General features: G+C 35.9%; 1 protein-coding gene across 6 annotated transcripts in view; it reads left to right on the top strand.

Moving 5' to 3' along the window:
* Positions 1 to 23,267, top strand: part of KIF2A (kinesin family member 2A) — a 101,144-nt gene that overhangs the window by 12,995 nt on the left and 64,882 nt on the right. The window contains exon 2 of one of the 6 annotated variants that reach the window (XM_078153176.1): positions 15,338 to 15,456. The exons of 4 other annotated variants lie outside the window; for them this stretch is intronic. The gene's annotated coding sequence lies outside the window, so the exon portion shown is untranslated. Of the gene's footprint in view, positions 1 to 246; positions 270 to 15,337; positions 15,457 to 23,267 lie in introns of those variants that run through there. One more of the 6 variants, XM_078153177.1, reaches the window with a different exon arrangement.

The raw sequence follows: 23,267 nt of genomic DNA, 5'->3' as shown, positions 1-23,267 counted from the left end.
ATTTATTTAGAAAATGCTTCCATTAATTTGAGGAAGTAATCTCTTTGAACAAGACCTTTTTATCTCAGATAAACTTAAATGTGCTTTTTAATATTTATTTTCAGTTGTGTCCAGTGTTTTTCAGAAGAGGAATAGGAGACCAGAAGTTGCTAGTCACATGTGTGATGGCTTCTTGATATTAGGCCTGTGAGAGGGACCAGAGAATCACAGAATGTTAGAGTTGGAAGGGCTCTTAAAGATCATCTAGGCCAATGCTTCTCATTTTACAGGTGAGGAAATTTGAGGCTCCATGATGAAATGACTAATACAAGAGAAGGGACAGAACCAGTCCTTGACCTCAGCTCTTTTGATTTCAAGTCCCAGGCTCTTTCCACTTTGCCATGTGCTACCTCTACTGGTTGTTTTACTTTGCCTGCCTACCAATAAAATGTGTAGCTATTATGTAGGAAATTTCCTAAATTTTATTTCTTTATTTGTTGGGTAGTTTTAATCTACTGCTTTTTTTCTGACTATATTCAGTTATACATGATTATGTGTTTCTGTATTTTGCCTTTTAGTAGTTAGCATTCTAATTGCAGATGTAGTTTGATAGGAATTTCTTAAAGTATAGAGTTTGATTAGTGACTTAAGAAACAGTGTATTTTGTTGAGGATGGAAGAAACATATCCTCAAATTGCACAGCCCCAATCATATGCTTTTATAAAGTTTTAAAACTATTTACTTTTAGATTGCTATTTAGTTAATTTTAAAGCTACACAATTATATATATTTTTCTTATTTCAGATCTAGTAAAAAATGAAAAATTGCTCCTGTAAACAAGAGTGAGCTGTTCAATGGCAAGTAGAATTGAAAAACTTTATCAACTGTTAGAAAGAAACTGAATTTACTTTGAAATTTGCCGTCCAGATATTGGTTTTTTGATATACAGATCCCATTATTAAATGTGAAAAGTTGAAGGTTTGAAAGGATAAAAACTACAAAACTATTTTAAGATCCTATACCACTTTAAGTCCCCTACAGTAATGAACATGATGGAAATAGCATTTTGGGACTATTCAATTTAACATTTGATACAGCAAATAAAGATTAATGAGGATGACAGTATTTAGAATCTATCATAGGGAGAGAATCTAGTCATGGAGATCGATTAGGCAGCTATTGGCAGTATCCCAGGCATGAAACTTATAAGGGCCTAAATTAGTGTGAAAGGACTGGGAGTGAGGAAAAAAGAAACATATGAATGTCATTCAACAGAGTAGGAATCAGATACTGTAACTTTTGGAATTAACCTTCGTTTTTTCCTCTTTCTTTCTGGTATGTGTTCCTGGTATAATGCCTAGAGTGTATATTTACATTCAGTATTTCTTATTGGCTATATTGTATTTTTAAAAAAATTCTTAGCTTTTTTTTCCCTTGAGATTTTATGAATTATTCCCAATGGCTTCCTCTAGGAGTCTTTAGTACATGCATATATTTTACTTTAACATGTTTTACATTTAGTGTAAATGGTGTGAATGAATGGAAGGTAAAGCATTTATTTGCTTTTTGCCAGGCACACGTGCTAGACCATCAGGATACAAATACAAAAGTGAGTGCATGACCTCAAGGAGCTTAAACATATGGAGGAGTGGTGGCCAAGTAAGGGACTTTTGGTTTGAGGAAACACATAAGTAGTGATTGGAGCCATGGGAAAGCCAATAGTCATGCCCTTTCTGGAAATGGTGGTAGTATTGGGTCAATTACTGTCTGCAGCACAAGTGGTAGAAGAGAGGATATTTTAGGTAGATGGCCTAGAGTCAGCTAGATAATGGATTAAATGAGTTGATTTGGTATGCAACTTAGCTACCTAGGCAGCTCAGCTGAGTGAATTAACTTATCCCAGGAAAAAGGGCAGGGTCTTTGGAGGTTTAGTTTGAAAGGTGCTAGTGGGGAGAAGGCAGCAGCAGGTGAAATGGCAACGGGACAAGGATGGAGATGTGTGGGCATTGTGTTTGGCATGTATGGCTACTACAATTTGTAGTGCTTTGCTATAAAAACAAAAAAAGTGGGTTTGTTGGTGAGATGTTACGAAGTGACTTTAGGATGGGAGGTGGAAAGCCTGCATACTTTCTCTTCTCAGCCTCTGCAAATCCTGTCATTTTTTAATTTTCTGTAGTTCATAATTCATGATTTTTTAGGGTGTTATATGACTTTTCCTTTTTTTTTTCACCAGCTTCTCAATAAAGGCCCCACTATTCCAACTCTTAACTAATGTGGCTTAATCCAAGAGAAGGATGAGGGATGAGCAGATGGTTCAAGAGAACATTAACATTTGAGTTTCCATGTATTTTAACTTGACTGGTTTCTGTCTTGACTGAACAGTGGCTTTTTGCTGTATGCAGCAACTTGTGGATAATTAATCAGAAACACAGCAAGACACAGGTGCAACAATTTTGTGTAGTTTGAAACATATATGTTATTTATGTATTATGTGTTATTTTCTAATAATAATAGTAAATATTTCTATAGTACCTACTGTGTACCAGGTACTATACTAAATGCTTTGCAAATATTATTTCATTTAAACCTCCCAGCAACCCTAGGAGTTAGGTACCATTATCCTTGTCTACAGAAGAGGAAACTGAGACAGGTTAAGCGACTTGCCTAGGGTCACATCACTAGTGTTTATGTGAAGTCATATTGTGACTTAGTTTTTCCTGACTCTAGACGTAGTGCTCTATCCATGGTGCCACTTAGCTGCCTCCAGTAGCACCTTTAATAGTGACTATTATAAGGAGATTTTCATTATAGCATTGATCTTTACATTACCTCTATTATAGAATTAGGAAGAATTTAGCATTTGTCCATTCTGTTTGCTCTATTACTGGTAGCATAGGTTTTGAAGCTCATTTATGAACCAGTGTTACTTTTTGTTATTTTCCATTTGCATTCCAAAAAAAACCTCTTTAATGCCGCATGACACATTGAAAAAACATTCTTTGAAAAATGTTTTTGTAACCTTTTCTCATGACTTTTTTTGGGAAATTTCTATCCATTATTCCAGGGAAGTCAGGGACAGGTGAGCAGTCCTGAGTTTTGAGCACTGTAGATTTTTTTTTCTCCACAGTACTGTCAGTGGTCACTTTTATTGCTGTTAATGAAACAAAGTTTCCATCCACATGTCATAAGATACAACACCAGGTTTGCCCAGTACTTAAAGATTCAAATTGCTTGGCCTCCTTACTAAGTAGAAAAGTCTTTTTGAAAGATTCTTGATAATATCAGTATTCTGTCTACTTGGCATCCTCATGATTGCTCTTCAGACTTTTGCTAAAACACTTATTCATTGTACTTGTTGGCTTGATTCCAGGCATAGAATTGCCTGGTGAAATTTGGGAGGAGTGACTGAAAACTAGTTGGAATGGAAAAATTATTATTTCAGGGTCATCTTTCTTGAGTCTGTTTAAAGTTGTTAATGATTATTTGTGAACATGTCTACATTGCTAATCATTACTGGGTTTTAAAAGCTTTTTGTTAAGTATATAATCGATAGATTTCTATCTCATTTTCTATGAGGTACTTAAAGTAATAAAAGGAGGATGGTATAGCTATATAATGGTGTAGCTATAAAAAGTACTGAGTCATGTGACCCTGGGTAAGTCACTTAACCCTGATTGTCTCACCAAAAAAAGCAAAAAAAAACTCACCTCAGATTTAAAAAAAAAGGTACCGAGTTGGCACATCTGTATTTGTGTGGAATTTACCTTTAAATAAGTGAGAATTTAAAACATTTAACTCTGTTCTATGTTTACCTTATATATAAAGACTTTTTTGTGTGTTAAACTTATAAGTAATAAGTGGAATATTAGGATATTCCAGTCCTGAAGTCAGAACATTTAAACAAGCCTTTTACATTTGGAGATAAATGAATAAAAGTATGTGGCTTGGGAATCATTCACTCAGGGAAATGTGGATATGAAAGAAAAGCCTTGGGAGATCATTTTCCAGAACCTCTTTAGAGTATTATTTTAGAACTCTTTATAGAGTTAGATCACTTTCGAGTAGTGTGATCAGTAATGAGTTTAAGCTGTTTTAAATAGATATGATACTTATATATCTCCATCATAACTACTGTATATGATTGTAGTTATTGTTAGTGTGCTATATATTTCAGTAAGGATAAAACTAGTATACAAATTTGAAATTTTTTTATCACTCCCAAAGGAACCAGAGCAGTATTGAATTTTCATGACTATTTTTGAAGTCATTTAAATGAAAACACTTTGAAAATTACTGAATTTATATATGGAGCAAATCTTAATGAAATTTGATTTATATAGTTGGCTGTGTGAATGTGTCCGAATTCCAGCATTATAGTTAAAGTTGAGAAGAAATAGTAGAATAGCATTTTGTTTCCTGCTAAACACTAACACCTTAAGTATGATCAGCTAAAAACAGGTATCTAGGTTTAGCGTTTCTACTCCTCTGGAGACTTGCTAAACAGCAACAGTGCTGTTTAGTTAACAGACCCATTATTTGTATTCTTCCCTAGTGGTTCCATGTTCCATCATAGCTGTTGAAGATATAGGTCCCACATAGCACTAAAAAGATTATTTTTAACACTACTCGGTTTGTTGATAGTTGTAGTCAGACAGCTAGATCTTAATATGAGAACCAGAATCTAGAGAGTTTTACTTCTAAATCTTACATTGATCTTCCTTCTTAATACTGTGTACGTATACTAAACTTCTTTATCAAGTTCATTGATGATTTATAGGAAAGATATTTTTCCACACAGTGCCCAAGAGGGTTGTGTAATGTCAATAAATTGGCAGTTAGATGGTGCAATGGACAGAGCACCAGAACTGGAGTCAGGAAGTCCTGAGTTTACATCCAGCTGTCAAACACTAACTAGCTGTGTAACCCTGTCTACCTCAGTTTCTTCATCTGTGAAGTGGGGATAGTAATAACACCTACCTCTCAGGAATATTGTGAGGATAAAATGAAATAATATTTTGTAAAATGCTTTGCAAACCTTAAAGTGCTATATAAATGCTGGCTATTATTATTATTAAATTAGTACCTATAGTATGCTTTGGAGTTTTCAAAAAAGTTAAATATATTCATGAGTGTATACTAAGTCTTTTAGGAGCTTCATTTCACTTATCCCTGCCTTCCAATCCCATCTTCATTTTATAGTTAATTCTTTTGGTCATTGGGCCTCTACCAAATTGAATATATCCACCGTGGAGAATTTGTGGAAAGGATGCAAACATGGTATGAGTTGCAGTCCACATTTTGTACCAGCATAGATGAATTAATGGATCTGTCAGAGTAAGATAGGAAGCCTGTCTTTTCAGAAGGGAGATTTGAAATGAATGAACTTGAGTAGCCAACTGGTAATGTAATTTACCAAGACAAATTATTCATAAATATCCTGATTTAGTATGCTTCTACCTAGAGATGTAGAAAACTTTTTGATATAGCACTGTACATTGGCAACTTATTGAGAATTTTTTGCTTTACTGAAACCAATGAACATTTTACAGATTTATAATTTAATATTTAGGGTAAAAGTCAAGACGAAATCTATCTTAAGACAGATTCATAAATCCTAAAATTGTTTAGAAATTGTAGATCTAGATTAAGTGTTGCAAGTTTATTCCATCAAGCATATTCTCTCAATAATAAGTGTTTTATAGTTTCCAGTTGATAAAATACTTTAAAGTATATAATTTTATTTGGTTCTCTGTAACAAATCTGTAATGTAGGTGGACTAAAGAGGTATTATCCTAATTTTACAAATGAGTAAACTGATGTTTAAAAGAGGTTATATGATGTACTAAAGTTATATGACTTAGCTAGGAAATGGCAGGTCTGGAATGTGAACTCTTATGTCTTCTGCCTCCTAATTCTTGTGTTGTTTCCACTGTACCATGCTACTTCTTTCAAATATATATAGAATAACTATGTGTATTTTCAACCGAACCTGTGTAACAGCATTGACTGATCAGATACCTATTATTCAGTGATGCCTTAATTTTAGTAAATTTTGCTACTTATCCTTGTTCTAAGAGTGAGAATATATTTTGTTTCCTTAAGTGCTTGTTTGAAGAGTATGTCTATAGGTTGCATTGCTATAATCAGATTCTTAAACTTTCTTTTTTCCTATAAAAGATACCTTTAAAATTTCTTAATCGTATGAGTGTATAGGACCACTTATATAACCAATTATTCTCGGCTCTGGTTTTACATTATATCAGTGTTGTGAAAGTAAGAAGTCAATGCTGTTATATTAATTTCATTTTATAATGATATTCAGTACTTTTTCTGGTCATTTTTCAAGATTGTAAATGTTATGTTCAAACAATACAACATGTCATGATTTCAGAAGGGTTGGGCTTTACTAGCAATAAGCAATTTGGTTTTGTAATGTCAGGGACATTGTTCTTGCATGTTTACTTTTTAATAATTCATCTTTATAAAAAAACCTCTTGTTCTTATAAATAGACCAAGATGAAATTTTTTAAAACAAACTTGTAACTAAAAAGAAGCAGTGGGGCACCTAGGTGGTGTAGTGGATAGAGCACCAGCCTGGAAGTTAGGAGGACCTGAGTTCAAATCTTGCCTCAAACCAAACACTTGACATTTACTAGCAGTATGACCCTGGGCAAGTCACTTAAACCCAATTGCCTAAAAAAAAAAAACCCAAAAAATAAAAATAAGCAGTGATTTTATGGAAAGCTGTCTGATTACTGAAGTGAATCCCAATCCTATGATATTGAAGTTAGAAATAAAATAACTATTAAATTTCTAGTTCTAATGTGTAAAAAAAAAAAGCAGACTCCCTATTTTCAAAGCTTGAATCTTTTAAAGACAAATTACTTGACCAAATGAAGACAATTTGCTTTTTTTTCCATCTTTCTCTAATGTTCTGAATGTATCCCTTTATTAGTTTACTTACATTTGTTAAATTTTTAAGCATTCTGACTTTTTAAAATAGAGTGCTGAGATTTTGTTAGCATCCCCTGCTGATTTATTTGGCTTTTGTGCTCCTGTATTTGAAACTGAATCTTACTTTATATGCTAGACAAGGTTTATGCCAGCCTAATTAGTTGCTGGCATTTCTTAGCCTCACAGCTGCTGGATTCAGCTGTGTACTAGAAAAATATAATGGAATAGTGTTTTCAGGGAGCAAGAGGAGACTGTCAACATGTACAACTAGTTTTTGACAGTTCAATAATATATAAGCTTTGAATAGCTCTATCACCTATCTTAAATTTGCATTTTTAGTTCAGCTGAAATTATTTGAAGGCTGAAAAATAACTTTGGCATTTGCTGAATTAAAAAATCTTGCCGAAACAGCTATATTTTTGAAATCTAACTTTTACAATTTGATATGGATCTGAAATTTAGCTCTTAAAAATGGACTAAATGTAAAATATTTTTAAAGTAGAAGAAATAACAATTCTTTTAATTTCTATTTGAGGAATGTTTCAGATAGATAAAAGATAGCTGGGTTTTGAATATGTAAGATGTTAATCTATCATATAGGATTTACAAAAACAACAGTGAAAATCTGCTTTAAAATTTAAAACTAAGATATTTTTTAATGTACTGAGTTCTATTTACATTACATTTTGACTTAATTTTTCCTTTGTAATATATGTAAACCTCCACAAAAATCTTATACCAATGCTTCATTGTTCCAAGGATCTCATGCAGGATTCTCTCTAAGGCTACGCCACCAGAGCACAAGATTTGGCAGGTTCTACCAGGATGGAAAGGCTTCCATTTCAACCCCTGACAATAGACTGCTGTCTGAGGACCAGCATAACATAAGTATGGAGACCCTCATCTCTTACCAAGGAATGAAATTTTTTTGGCCTTGGTGATTTGTGAAATATACAGAAAATAGCTTTGCCAATAAGGCTTCTTTTCATTTCTATGGTGATAAGCAGAAAACAGTACAGAGGATACTAAGAATCCTCAATTCTCAGACTATCCAGAAGAATTCCTTTAAATTTTTGCAGTACTAACATGTAATTTTTGTCCAAAGACTTAGGAGTTGAAATACTTTTGAAAGAATTGAACCCATCTATATTGATATGCTCATTGTAAATTTAATGAGAAGACATAAAGAAGTTGCAGCTTCTATAGGAAAGAAGGTGAATAAAAGAATGAACTGTGTTGGTTTTATGCCCCCAAAGGCAACAAGACACATGATTGTGCATGATGCTTGGTCATTTTATTTTGAAGAATTCATGAAAGCACCGAGATCACAATGAAGATAATTTCAATTTTTTTTAAGGCAGTTGGGGTTAAGTGACTTGCTCAGGGTCACACAGCTAATAAGTGTTAAGTGTTTGGTCTGAGGCTGGATTTGAACTCAGGTCCTCCTGACTTCAGGGCTGGTGCTCTATCCACTGTGCCACCTAGCTGCCCCAGATAATTTCAATTTCTTCAACCTCTGCCCTAAAGGATAAAAAAAAAGAGAGAGAAAAGAAATTTCCTGATAAAAATCTCCAATCACAACATACTTTGGTGCCTGTTAAGTGCCTTATGTGCTAGGCACTAAGTACACAAAGACAACAAGGTAGTCCTTATCTTCAAGGATCTTAAATCTTTATTGGGGGAGTGGGGAAGGTTAGGAGGATAGGGGAGGGACTACATATATGAAGATATACAAAAATATGAGATATGCAGTATAAATAAAGGCAGTTGAGGGAGGCACCAACAATGAGGGGGAATCGGGAAAATCTTCTTAAAAGAACTATCATTTTAGCTGAGCCTTGAAGCGGGCAAGGTATTCTAAGAGGTAGAGGTGAGGACAAAGATGTTGGTATGATGGGGTTAGTCTTGTAAAGGCACAGGAGGTGGGAGATAGAATGTATATAAGAAATGGCATGGTCATTTTGTTAGGAAAGTGGTATAAGAAATGGCATGGTCATTTTGTTAGGAAAGTGGTATAATCAGCCTAGGGAAGAAAAAAAATCTACTGTAGCTAGATAGTGAGAGATTTTCAGTGTCAGCCAGGAGTTCGTATTTTGTTTATTTGTTTATTGATTTTTTTTTTTAGGCGATTGGGGTTAAGTGATTTGCCCAGGGTCACACAGCTAGTAAGTGTCAAGTGTTTGGTCTGAGTCCGCATTTGAACTCAGGTCCTCTTAACTTCAAGGCCAGTGCTCTATCCACTATGCTACCTAGCTGCCCCCAGGAGTTTGTATTTTAAACTGGAGACAGTAAGGAGCCATTGTGAAGCTTCTTGAACAGGACGGTGACATGGTTAGACCTGTACTTTAGGTGCATCCATTTGGCAATTATATAGAGACTGGTTTTGAGAGAGGAGAGGCTGAATGGAGGAAGACAAATTAGAAAATTATTGCAATAGAGGGGACAGGGGAAGGTAAAACTATATTGTAAAGTGTAATGGGGAATTAAGAAATGAGAGTAAAAGTTTGGTAGCCTACTTGAAACTTCTGTCAGTAGAGAATTGGTAGCTGATGTCAAGTAATTTAACTAAATAAGTTATTTAAGCAAATGAGATTGGTATAACATTCATTTCTGAATTAATGTGTACTAAGATTAGGATAGAGCAAAGGTGACAGCAAATTAACCATATTAAAATACAGAATAAAAGAGAAAATGCTATGTACCAGTATAGAAGTTTAACTTACCCTGTTTAAACAAGTTGGTTTTTTTTAATGAGAAACTAGCAAAAATGACTAACTTGTGGTAAATTTTTTAGTTAGTTAACCATGTAAATTAAGAACCATGAGGAGTGGGCGAAAAGATCCTGGAAACTTAATCATTTTGACAAATAGACACAGTAGCACTGGATAACATTGGTTTAGGTTATAAGATCATTTTCAGTATATTACAGAGGAAGATAATGAAAGATGAACAGTGTCACCTGGCCTAGGAACCAGAAATACTTTTTATTAGCACAGTGCTTAGCCCATAGTAGGTACTTAATAAATACTAGTTGATTGACTAGCTGTGTGACCATGGGCTGTTAACTTTGCAGTGCCTCAGTTTCCTCATCTTTAAAATGAGAGGGTTGGACTACATGGCCTAGAAGGCTCCTCCCAGTTCTGAGTCTTGGAGCAGAAGGCCCTTTTTCCTTCTTTTTGTGTTCATTTGTGTGCTATATATTGGACAAATTGTGACCCAGGTTCACATTTTTGCTCTGATAGTACTAGCTGTACTGTGTAGTATACTAGCTATATATTGGACAAGCCAATTTATATCTCAGCCTCATTTTTCCCATCTGTAAAGTGGGATTAATAGTCACACTAAATCCCTGGATTCTGGGGGGGGGGGAAGTGGCTTTATAGGTAAGTGTCTATAAAGTGGGAGTTGCTATTGCAATCCGGATAGTGCCTATTCTAGGTCAGAGTGACTAGAATTTTCAGGATTACTACACCTCAAATTTATGTTGGGAACCAGACAAGAGAATCTGTTTGAAGTGAGGTTGAGAGTCATTGTAAGGGTTTAAAGGTAGTGAGTGAATCTTAGGTTCTTCCAGTTCTTTGCCCAGGTATTACGTGCTAATCCTGGCGTGGCTGTTGTCATTTCTTCTTTGCAAAGAGTTGCTTATTGAGGTTTTGAAGAGTAGAATGGCTCCATGGCTTGCCATAATTTATCCATTGACCAGTACCATCACCATTGTTTACTCACTTTCCTTATCATGTCTAGATGAACAAGGGTTTTGCAGACCTTAAAGAAACAGATATATTTTAGCTATTATATTATATGTTGATTCTAGGAAAGAAACTGGGTTCATGAGAAAGAAGCAAGATATTGGAGGACAGAGAGAGAGGATACGATCCTAATTGATTTGGATGTTCCTTACTGCATTATAGATTGTAACCCATCTCTGCATGCCCATAGTATGTAACTTTCATCCATATTCTCAGATAAGTTTTTCAGAAGGTATCCACCTAATGTTTTGGGAGCACCTTTATTTCATTCTTGTGACATCACAGAGATGCCAGAGGAGCATGCAAGCTGTCCCATCAATTATTCTCATACTCACATATCCATTGTATCTTATTTGATCATATATTTCTTTGATAATGTCATTTCTGCTTAATTCTTTGTGTTGCAGCTGGTATGTTTTGATAATTTACCTCTCATGTTAGGTGATTCTAAAATTCTGTGCTTCAGAGATTAGTGTCCTGTGACTTGAAAACCATACAGTGTCACTGAAAAGATATTGATGATAAAAGGTGGAAATTTGTTTCAGGAAGAAGTTCAGGGTCACTGAAAAAAACTTGATAATTTCTCAGCCCATTCTCCCCTTTTTCATTTCAGGCTCATCTTATCCATTTACAGGATCTGTCTGAAATAGATATATTGATACAAGAGCTCCATTTCCTGTTCACCTATCTGTATATCAAATAGGCATTCCGTATCTACATAGGTTTTCCCTTGTGGATGATTACGAATCTCATTTGAGAGGATCTCCCATGTATGATCTAGGTTTTGGAACAAAGTGTCACCTACAAATAGTAGCATCTGCAGGAACTCCTTTCCACTCCTTCTAACTAGAGACTCCTTCTTCAGTTTGTACTCTTTTGGATACTCCTCCATGACTGACCAACACCTTTGGCAAGCATGCCTCCTCCTATTTTAAACCTCATTTGATAAAAGTTATTTCTTTTGTATCAGAATCTTCTAATGTTCTGATATGCATGGGGTTCAACTTGGTAAAGGGGCACCTTTAATTTAGGATTTTGCTCTAAAATACTTGTGGGTTTTTTAAGTCACCATATACACAGTAGATCTTATAGTCTCTACATTTTTCACTTAATTGTATGGTGGTTAAGATATGGTCTAACATGAACTGTGGCTTGTGAGTTCCTACTTTTCCACTTCTAATAGCCCTATCAAGGATATCCTGTGTGTGTGTGTGTGTGTGTGTGTGTGTGTGTGTGTGCTATAAAAACATTTATGTAAATGGGAAAATAGATATGGATGGATATTTTCCTTTTTGACCATTTTTGTTTTTTTCAGGGTCATTTCTGCTTCCTCAAGAAGCACATTAGGAATTATGTAGTAAGAGTGGTGGTGCTATCATTGAAGGAGTAGAGTTGGACAGAACTTTTACATATTTCACCCATCTGTCTTTCTAGCTTTGTCTATAGTATAAGGTAATTTGACTTAATTGGGTTTCTTGCTAAGCTTTCTATAAACTTGTGTTTCTTTCCACTGCTTATCACTGGCTTTAGGAGGCAACATTATTTATAACCTTCCATCATCCTTCTGTTCTCAACCTGTGTTGCTCTTGTTCACCATGTCTCACTGCTTGACAAGTATGGAAAGGCTCATAACCAGTAGGGGGGCCACTCAGCAATGAATTTTTTGGCCATGGTAACCAGTGAAACAAATGAAGTATTTAAAGTGACCCTTAAACCTGTGTAGCTTCCCCTCTGTTTCTTTAGTGATGGTGGCAGAGTGGTAGGGAAAGGGTCAGAGATGTTAAGAGTTATACAATCATTAAATAGTCTATAAACTCTGTTAGTGCTACACATGTGAGCTCTTCTTCCAGTGACCAACAAGTGAATGAATGTACTGCTAGAGGAGATAAATCATTGATCTTGACATTGTATATATAAATGAAATCAGAAGGAAGTTTCAGATAAATAGAAGGTACTCCTTATGCAAAGAAAGTCAGCAGAATTGGTTTTATTGAATATACAAAAGCAACAAGAAACATTATTTCATGAGATATTTGGTCATCTCATGTTGTAGTACTGATAACAAATATTTGTAAAAGCACTACCATGAAAATAATTGCACCTTATTTATCAACACCAGTTACTGAGGATGAAGTAGAAAAATTATTTTTTTCATTTCTTTAATATAAATTTATTTATTTTTAGTTTTCAACATTCCCTTCCACAAGTTTTTGAGTTCCAAATTTTCACCCCATCTCCCCCTCCCCCCACCCCAAGATGGCATGCATTCTGAATATCCCTTCCCCTACTCTGTCCTCTCTTCTATCTCTCTCCCCTTCTCTTATCCCCTTCCCCTTCTGTTTTCCTGTAGGGCAGGATAGACTTCTGTACCCCATTTCCTGTATTTATTTCCCAGTAGCATGTGAAAACATTTTTTTTAAACATATGTTTTTAAAACTTTAGGTTTCAAATTTTCTCTCTTCCTCCCTCCCCACCCACCCTCATTGAAAAGGCAAGCAACTCAATATAAGTTGTACATGTGCAGTTATGCAAAACATGTCCATAGTAGACATGTTGTGAAAAACTAACTCTATTTCCCTTAATCCTATCCTGCCCTCCCATTTATTCTATTCTTTCTTTTGATCCTGTCTCTCCTCAGAAGTATTTACTTCTGATTAACCCCTTTCCCAATCTGCCCTCCTCTCTATCATCCCCCTGCTCTCTTGTCCCCTTTCCCCCCTATTTTCCTGTAGGGTAAGACAGATTTCCATACCCAATTGAATGTGTATGTTATTCCCTCCTTAAGCCAAATCCTATGAGAATAAGATTCACTCATTCCCTCTCACCTTCCCCTGTTTCCCCTTCCACTGTAAGAGACTTTTCTGTTGTTTTACCCCATTCTACCTCTCCCTTTCTTCTTCTCCAAATATAATCCTCTCTCATCCCTTAATTTTATTCTCCAGATATGACCCCTTAATCTTCAGCTCACCCTGTGCCCTCTATCTATCTATCTACATATACATACATATAATTTTTTTCCTCCAACTACCCTAATACTGACAAAGGTCTCATGAGTTATAAATATCATCTTTCCATGCAGGAATGTAAACAGTTCAATCTTAATAAGTCTCTTATGATTTCTCTTTCCTGTTTACCTCTTCATGTTCCACTTGAGTCCTGTATTTGAAAGTCAAATTTTCTATTCAGCTCTGGTCTTTTCATCAGGAATGCTTGAAAGTCCTCTATTTCACTGAATGACCATTTTTTCCCCTGAAGGATTATACTCAGTTTTGCTGGGTAGGTGATTCTTGGTTGTAATCCTATCTCCTTTGCCCTCCAGAATATTATATTCCATGCCCTATGGTCCTTTAATGTAGAAGCTGCTAAATCTTGTGTTATCCTGATTGTGTTCCCACAGTACTTGAACTGTTTCCTTCTGGCAGCTTGTAATATTTTCTCCTTGACCTGGGAACTCTGGAATTTGGCTACAATATTCCTAGGAGTTTTCCTTTGGGGATCTCTTTCAGGAGGAGATCTGTGGATTCTTTCAATTTCTATTTTGCCCTCTGGTTCTAAAATATCAGGGCAGTTTTCCTTGATAATTTCTTGAAAGATGATGTCTAGGCTCTTTTTTTGATCATGGCTTTCAGATAGTCCAATAATTTTTAAATTCTCTCTCCTGGATCTATTTTCCAGGTCAGTTGTTTTTCCAATGAGATATTTCACACTGTTTTCTAATTTTTCATTCTTTTGGATTTGTTCTACTGTGTCGTGATTTCTCATAAAGTCACTATCTTCCAATTGCTCTATTCTAATTTTTAAGGAAGTATTTTCTTCAGTAAGTAATGGACTTCCTTTTCCATCTGGCCAATTTTGCTTTTTAGGGCATTTTTCTCCTCATTGGCTTTTTGGACCTCTTTTGCCATTTGGGTTAGGCTATTTTTTAAGGTGTTATTTTCTTCAGTATTTTTTTGGGTCTCCTTTAGCATCACTCTCAGTTTTTCCTCTACTCTAACTTGCTTCTCAAAATCGTTTTTGAGCTCTTCCATGGCCTGGGACCAATTCATATTTTTTCTGGAGGGCTTTGGATGTAGGGGCTTTGCCTTTGTTGTCTTCTGGTTGTATATTTTGGTCTTCTTTTTCACCAAAGTAAGATAATATAGTCTGACTCTTTTTGTGCTGCTTGCTCATGATCCCGGCCAATTACTTGAGTTTTAAACTCTTTGTTAAGGTATGAATCTGCTTCCAATGTGGAGAATGTACTGTCCCAAGCTTCGGGGGTTTGTACAGCTGTTTTCAGAGATACTTGTAGGGACCTGTAAATTTTCAGTTCTTCCAAGGTGGTATGATAAGGGGCAAGGGGTTTACTCCTTTCCTGGCCTGCGACTTCAAGTACTCCTTTCTGTCCTGTAACCGTGAGGAGGGGCTTCTCTCCGCAATCACTACAAGCTCCACCAAGCCTGCGCTCCTCCTCACCGCCACCCAGAACTGTGGCCCAGATCCAAACATGGGCAAACATGCCCTGCCTCAGCACTGGGAAAGAGATCCCTGCAATCCCTCTCTGATCAGCCACTGGATTCCCCCTCAGTCTGTGGGCTGGAAGCTCGGGAAGCAGCTCCCCCCCACAGGGCCACGCTCTTGGGGAATGGAGCTGAAACCCCTCCTTCCTTTCTCAGGCACCGACAGAAACAGACTTTTCCCACTGACCTTCTAATTTGTCTTTGGCATTGGTGGATTGAGGAATCTGGAAACCTCCGCAGCTGCCCGAGATTCAGCCCTCTGAGGCCTGCTCCAGGTTTGCTTGCAGTAGAAAAATTATGCAAATAATACTTTCTAAGTTAACATGCTGTCTGATACTGTGTCTCAAACAGGAAGATAAGAAAATATTGAGGAAGGAGAGAAATAAGTAGAAAAGCTTGGTGCAGAAAGAAGAAATAAGATAAGTCAGAAACTTGATAGACTTATGGAAGCTTCACACCTTTAATATCATGAGCACTTTTTTTTTAAAGAAAAGAATTGATAAGTACAACAACTAAATACTAAATAGCAAAAATCTCAGTGTTTTGCAACTTTACATAAATACTATGCATAAAACAGAATAGATTATGTTTCAGTAGACAGAAGACTTGTTAAAGAGTTCCTAAATCAACTACCTGTGTATAATCAGAGCAAAGATCAGAATTTGTAGAAAAAAAGTATATTAATAGAGAAATATATGGTGTGCACTTAGTGTTTCCAAATTCTCTACAGATATTATTAATCTTTAAGATTCAGGAAAATTCCAGGAATCACAAGTTACTCTTTATTTTTTGTCACATTTTATTTACATGTTTTAAAATAATGAGTCATCCATAATAAAATAATAGTGAATCATTTTCTGTGCTGAAGTTATACATAACCAAAGTCTCAGAGATTTTGTGTTTAATAGAAAAATATAATAAATGCATTATTTATTATTTTTATGCATCACTGTATTGTGACAGTGATTTAAAATTACTTTTCCTATTATCTTTTTATAAAATACTTCAAGCATTCTTCATAATCTTTACTCCTTAATGTGCCTATCTCTAAAAATGTTTAATAAATAAATAAATATTACTTTTAATAGTATTTTAAAAGAACAGTAGCCTGTAGTAAATATTTAAACACCAGAAAATGACAGAGAATATTTTGGGTAGTATTTTAATAACATGGCATTCAGAGCTTTTAGGAAGATTAACAGCACTATGGAGAGTCACATGTTCAAATTTCCAATTTAAGAATTTATTTAGATTCCAAAACTTGTTATTTCTTAGAATCATAGGATTTATTTAAAGTATTGTATGCATATAAACTTATTGTTTTGTTTGCACGAATGACTCACCATTTTCTGCAGACAGAGCTGTGAAGTTAAGATAAGCAAGACAAAATTAGATCATGACTCCTTCCTTCCCACCTGCTCTTAATTTCAAGTGGACATCAATAACGTTTTTCTATTGATTGTTAACTTTGAATTCTTGCAGAGAACCACAGTGCTTCTTGATTTCTCACCTAAATTTTCACAGGATTTGGTGGAGGGGGGCAGGGCAGAGGGAGACAGGGCAGAGGGAGACACATACATTTCCCCAGAAATACTGGGAAGAAATTTCTTATGGAAGCACTATATGCAATTGAGATTCAGTCTTTTATATTATAACCAGGCAATTGTGGGCCACAGTTTTATCCATAATAATGTTCCAGAATCAGTACAGCTTATTTAATTCTCAAGTATGTTTTTATTTTAGTAATTATGGTATGAGAACCTTTTATCTTTCTTAGTTTGTGAAAGGTGGCAAGCTTGTATTGTATCTGATTATAGCCAGGAGATTGTGTCTTAGATATTTTATAGGTACTGAATTGTTACAGCCTGCAATGGTATGTTGTACAGGTTTTTCTTTCCCCCCTTCTTTTTATCATTTCCATTTATGACTAGTGGTGATCAGCAAGTATAGGTTGTTTAAGGATAATCTTACTGTAATTTCTGGTGGTGATGACCTCATCATAGACCCCTTTGTCTCTATAAACAAATTCACATGACTCAACCATTTGTCCAGTGATTGTTAACATTCTCTATCTACATTGGGTTCATGCAGATGTAGTTCATGAAGAGCTTTTTGATTCCACTTTTGGATTTTTGACCAATTTCATAGGCTCCATTTAGGAAGAGGAAAAAAAAAACACTTTTGGTTATGTTCAATAAATTCAGTGGCATGTATCTAGTATCAGCCTTTACAGAGGATTATGTATCCATTACTTCATTTGAGCCTCACAAGACACTTGAGTTATTTGCCATTTCCTTCTCCAGATTTTACACGTGAAAAAATTGAGGCAAATGAAGTTAAGTGACTTCCCCCCGGTCGCATGGGTAGTAGATGTCTGAGGCTAAATTTGAGTTCAGGTCTTCTTAACTCCAGGCCCAGTGCTCTACCCACTTCACCATATAGCTATCTTTGAATGAGTCTATATTGAAATATAATACTGTGTGCCCAGTGATACCATTGTAATAGTGTTAGTATTCAACTTGATCATCAAACATGGCTGTTTACAAACTTTGCTATTCATATCCCCGATAAAAAGATATAGAACAGATCTAGCTGGTTCGAATTGAATCCCCACAAACTCAAATAATTTACCATGTGTCCACTCAGTAGCAGGGTAGGGAAAGAATACATTTGGGAGTATAGAGAACACTTGGAAATGGACTCTAAAATCTAGTCCAAATGCTTGGTCTGAAGAGGTTAAAGAAGTATTCTACCAGCAAAAGATGGAAGCAGTAAGAAACAGTACATGATTGGCATCCTTAGAACATACGTCTCTTGATTCCAATTTAATGTTTCTGTAGCATTGTGCGGTTTTTTTTGTTTGTTCGTTTGTTTGTTTTAGTGATGTAATGGGGGCACTATTAGACAGTCAAAAGAGATTCAGATTCAAGTCCTAAGCTTTGATCAAATTAGTATTTCTCTGAGCCTCAGTTGAATTTGTAAAATGCAATTAATAGTTGCACTATCTCACAGGGTCAGTGAGGTATGGATTCAAAAATTTACAGAGTACTATATCAGTGTCTATTGCAGTTTTTCTTATTTATTCCTTCTATATTATACTTCCTGAATGTAGTTAGTAGTGTGTGGTGCATCAAGTATTATAATGCTACTCAAATTCAGTTACTAGTGAAGTGAAAAGGGTGTTGAATTTAGTGTCAGAGGTCCTGGGTTCCAGCTCTCTCATTCTAGCAATATGGTCTTGGACAAATCACTTCACCATTCTGTGCCTAAGTTTTTTATCTGTGAAATGTGAAAGTTGAACTGGATGACCTTTGAGGTTCCTTCCACCCATAACTCTGTGTTTCTAAGTATTTTTTTAAAAAATAATTATCCGATGTCTGTCAGTCATTGATCCAAAGACAATGTTAAAATAATTTACTTTTAATCCCTTTATACTAGTGTAAATATCTTCAGTCGAATAATACCTTTGTAAGTATGTGTTTCTTCATATAAATTCCTGGGTCAGGATCTTAATAATGTGGAATTTACAATATAATAACGTATGCCTAGTTTAAGTTGATAGCCTGATAAAAATTGGCTTCCCAGCATAACAACTCACCCCCAAATAAAATGCCATTTCATTCTGATGAGGACCTTGCTCAAAATTGCATGCTTACCCTAAACTTAGGATGAAACAGAATTCACATCCAGCCTTGCTAGAAAGATTTCTGGGATTTGGATTTAGATTCACAATTTTTTTTCTCATTGGAGGTAAATGTTACTGACAAGCCTGTTAAAAGTACTATTTCACTGTAATCATTGAGTAGTTCATGAATGTGAACACGGTATAACTGATGAAGTGTTGGTTTCCAAATTAATACTTCTGTTTTTGACCTCTCTTCTGGACTCCAGTAGTGATAAGATTAGAACCAGAGAAGAACGTCTCCGAGAACTAGATAGAGAACTCGACAGTGGATGTTTATGGCTTAAAATGTGTGTAGCCATTAGGAACCAGATGGCTGATTCTAATAAGTTGATTTCGAGTTTTATCACTTACTTCTCCCATGCCTAGAATTTTCTCTCCTTATTTCTTTCTCCTAACTTCCCTTGCCTTCTATACTCTGCTAAAATCCCACCTTCTGAAAGAAATATTTCCTGATCCACCTTAAAACTAGTGCCTTCCCTCTGTTGAGTGTCTCTAGGTTATCTTGTTTTTATGTGTTTGTTTGCATGTTTTCCCCCATTAAGACTGTAAGCACCTTGAAAGCAGACTGTCTTTTACCTTTTTTTTGTATCCCCATTGCTTAACAGTGTCTAGCACACAGTTAATAAATGCTTGTTGACTGAGTTAATCTGAGTTTTGCCTAAAGGAGGAACCAGATTTAATGACTAGGAGAGTCATTGAAAAGGTGTAAGAAGTAAGAAGAATATCTATATTAGATCCGTACGAGATTAGACTTCAGGAAGTTAAGATCCCTGTAAATTGAAGGGATGCCCTTCAATTGAGGAATGACTGAACAAGTTGTAATATATGAGTGTAATGGAATACTGTTGTTCCATAAGAAATGATGAGCAGCAGATTTCAGAAAAACCTGGAAAAACTTATATGAACTGATGCTGAGTGAAATGAGCAGAACCAGGAGAACATTGTACATAGTAACAGTAATATTGTGTGATATTGATTTTGTTAGACTTAGCTCTTCTTAGCAATGCAGTAATCTAAGACAATTCCAAAAGACTCCTGATGGAAAATGCTGTCCACATCCAAAGAAAGAACTGTGGAGTCTGATTATAGATTGAAGCATACAATTTTCTCTCTTTTTCTTTTTTTCCTTTTTTGTGATTTTTCCCTTTTGTTCTGATTCTTCTTTCATAACATGACTAATAGGGCAATATGTTTAATATGATTGTACATGTATAGCCTATACCAGATTGCATGCCGTTGTGGGGGCAGTGGGATTTAGAACTCAATGTTTTATGAAAGTGAATGTTGAAACTAAAAATAAATAAATTTTTAAAAAGATAAGATTTCTGTGCTTTTTTTTGTGTTGTTTTATTTTATGCCATTAAGTTTCCTAATAAGTTTACTAACTCTGAAAGAATCATGGCTAGATTAAAAGGAAGGATATATTTGAGTATATGGAGGTTTTCAATTTTTAAAAAAAATCCCAAACAAAATTAATCATAGAACAAGCTAAACTAAAGTAACATTACAAACTCATAAAAATTAAGCAAAAGCAACATTAAAAGGTGGTTGTGAATGTGCCCGTACCAGTGTGGGTAAAAAGTATTTCTTCCAGAGACCAGTACGGGACTAATATTTGCAGGAGAATAAAGTCTGAAGTGTCTGTAACGCTGTAGAAGAGGAGCTTTGTTGTTGTTCCATGGTAAAAGCTATTCCAGGTCTCCCAGGATCATAGATTTAGAGCTGAAGAGGAGTCTTAGAGATCTGTCTAATCCAAACTCTTCATTTTACAGAGGATGAAATTAAAGCCTAGGGCAGACAGTGACTTGCCCTAGGCTAAGTTGTGAATGGCAACTTGAAATCAGGCCTTTGAGACCAGAATCAGGGCTTCTCCTTCTTCTCCAGTTGTACACCATAGTTTTACATAATTGGAACTCCAGTTGGTATGGTGGAAGGAAGGCCTAACTAAGAGTCAGGATGCCTGGACTTTAGTCCTAATTTTTTTTTTCGACACGTGTTAGCTATGTGTTTGGGGATGATTGTGTTTACATTTCCTGTTTCAGGAATTATTGTGAAGAGATTTGTTTTTGTTAATTCTACAGTGATATGTGAATGAATGCTGCATTATTATCTTATTCTCATATTTTTAATGGAGTTTACATAAAAATGGTCCTGAGAAAAGTAGCTATCCTGCTATTACTCTTTTGCATTTAATATTTTATGGGGTTTTTCATGGATAGATAAAATTAACAGCTTTTTGTAATTCAATAAAGATGTTCATCTTCTGGAGCTCCACTGAAAGCATCCTGTACAACTCCAGTAGTAGACAGGATGACACATGACTCATCTTCTTCAGACACAGTTTTGAGTTCCTTTACTGAGTCTCAGTGTTTTAAAAGCTTTTATTACATTTGGCTTGAAGATTATGTGACATGGTGACATTTATTAAAATGATACCACTAGATGATTATGAGCAGTGTTTTGGTCTGAGATAACGGTCCATTTCCAGACAAGCTTATTGTTTGAGTTATCCCAAGATATATGAAGCTTGTATTTGTAGTATGGGGAATTGTTGACTGCCATTACTTGAAAGATAGTGAGTTTCTTTCAATTTCTATTTTGCCCTCTGGTTCTAGAATATCAGGGCAATTTTCGTTGATAATTTCTTGAAAGATGCTATCTAAGCTCTTTTTTTTGATCATGGCTTTCAGATAGTCCAATAATTTTTAAATTATCTCTCCTGGATCTATTTTCCAGGTCAGTTGTTTTTCTAGTGAGATATTTCACATTGTTTTCTATTTTTTCATTCTTTTGGTTTTGTTTTACAATGTCTTGATTTCTCATAAAGTTGCTAGCTTCCATTTGCTCCATTCCAATTTTTAAGGAAGTATTTTCTTCAGTGAGCTTTTGGACATCCTTTTCTATTTGGCCAATTCTGCTTTTTAAGGCATTCTTCTCCTCATTGGCTTTTTGGACCTCTTTTGCCATTTGGGTTAGACTATTTTTTAAAGTGTTATTTTTTTTCAGTATTTTTTTGGGTCTCCTTTAGCAAGCTGTTGACTTGTTTTTCATGATTTTGTTGCATCACTTTCATTTCTCTTCCCAGTTTTTCTTCTACTTCTCTTACTTGCTCCTCAGAATCCTTTTTGAGCTCTCCCCATGGCCTGGGACCAATTCATATTTTTCTTGGAGACTTTGGATGTAGGAGCTTGGACTTTGTTGTCTTCTTTTGGTTGTATGTTTTGATCTTCTTTGTCACCAAAGAAAGACTGTATGGTCTGACTTTTTCTGCATAGTTTGCTCATTCCCAGCCAGTTACTTGAGTTTTAAACTCTTTGTTAAGGTAGGGGTCTGCTTCCATTGTGGAGAATGTACTGTCCCAAGCTTCAGGGATTTTGTGCAGCTGTTTTCAGAGATAATTGTATGGACCTGTAAATTTTCTGTTCTTTAAAGGTGAGGTTTTTACTCCTTTCCTGGCCTGTGCTCTGGTCTGTGAGTGACCACAAGCACTATTTTCTGCCTTGGAACTGTGAGGAGGATTACCTCTTCTTCACTACAAGCTCCACCTTGCCAGCACTCCTTCTAGCCCAGGATCGCCACCCAGAACTGCAACCCAGATCCCAGCACAGACAAAGCAAGAGAATCCTCCTCAGCACCAGCAAAGAGATCCCTGCAGTCCCCCTCTGGTCAGCCACTCGATTTCCCTTTCAGTCTGTGGGCTGGTAGCTCTGGAAGCAGCCACTGCCCCAGGGCTGCGCCGGGACTGGGACTGGGGCTGGGTCTCTGTCACCATGTTCACAGACTTCTTACTGACTTTATAAGTTGTCTTTGGCATTTGTGGGTTGAGAAGTCTGGAAATGGCCACAGCTGCCCACGATTCCGTCCCCTGAGGCCTGCTCCAGGTTGACTGAGGCCTGGTCTTTGCCTGCACAACCACGCTGAGCTATGTTCTTCTCCCAGCACAGTAGCCGGGTTCCAATCAACCATCCAGGTTGGCTTGGGCTGGAAATTTGTTTCACTCTGCATTTTTGTGGGTTCTGCTGCTCTAGAATTTGTTTAGAGCCATTTTTTACAGGTATTTGGAAGGGTTTGGGGGAGAGCTCAAGCAAGTCTCTGCTTTTAGTCTGACAACTTGGCTCTGCCCCCAATAGTGAGTTTCTGTTGTATGCTACTAGCCTCCTAGGTATTTGCAAGGTGCTAAATTTTTTCAGCCGGAAGTGATGTGTTGCACAAATTCTTTCATTTTTTGCATGATTTATATTAATAAATATCTAACAATAACCATTCTATAATTTATGCTGGCAGTCACCTAGTCCTGAATTGCTATCATAAAACCCTTTATTTCCACAAACAAATCTGCAAATGTTATCTCATTCTTCTAATATTTTTCAATGAAATTCAGCTAGAAGCTGTCCGGGGCAA

Source organism: Phascolarctos cinereus, unplaced genomic scaffold, assembly GCF_003287225.1.
Source record: "Phascolarctos cinereus isolate Bilbo 61053 unplaced genomic scaffold, phaCin_HiC Scaffold_4;HRSCAF=312, whole genome shotgun sequence".
Classification (NCBI taxonomy): Eukaryota; Metazoa; Chordata; class Mammalia; order Diprotodontia; family Phascolarctidae; genus Phascolarctos; species Phascolarctos cinereus.
This window is presented reverse-complemented; position numbering and strand designations above follow the sequence as displayed.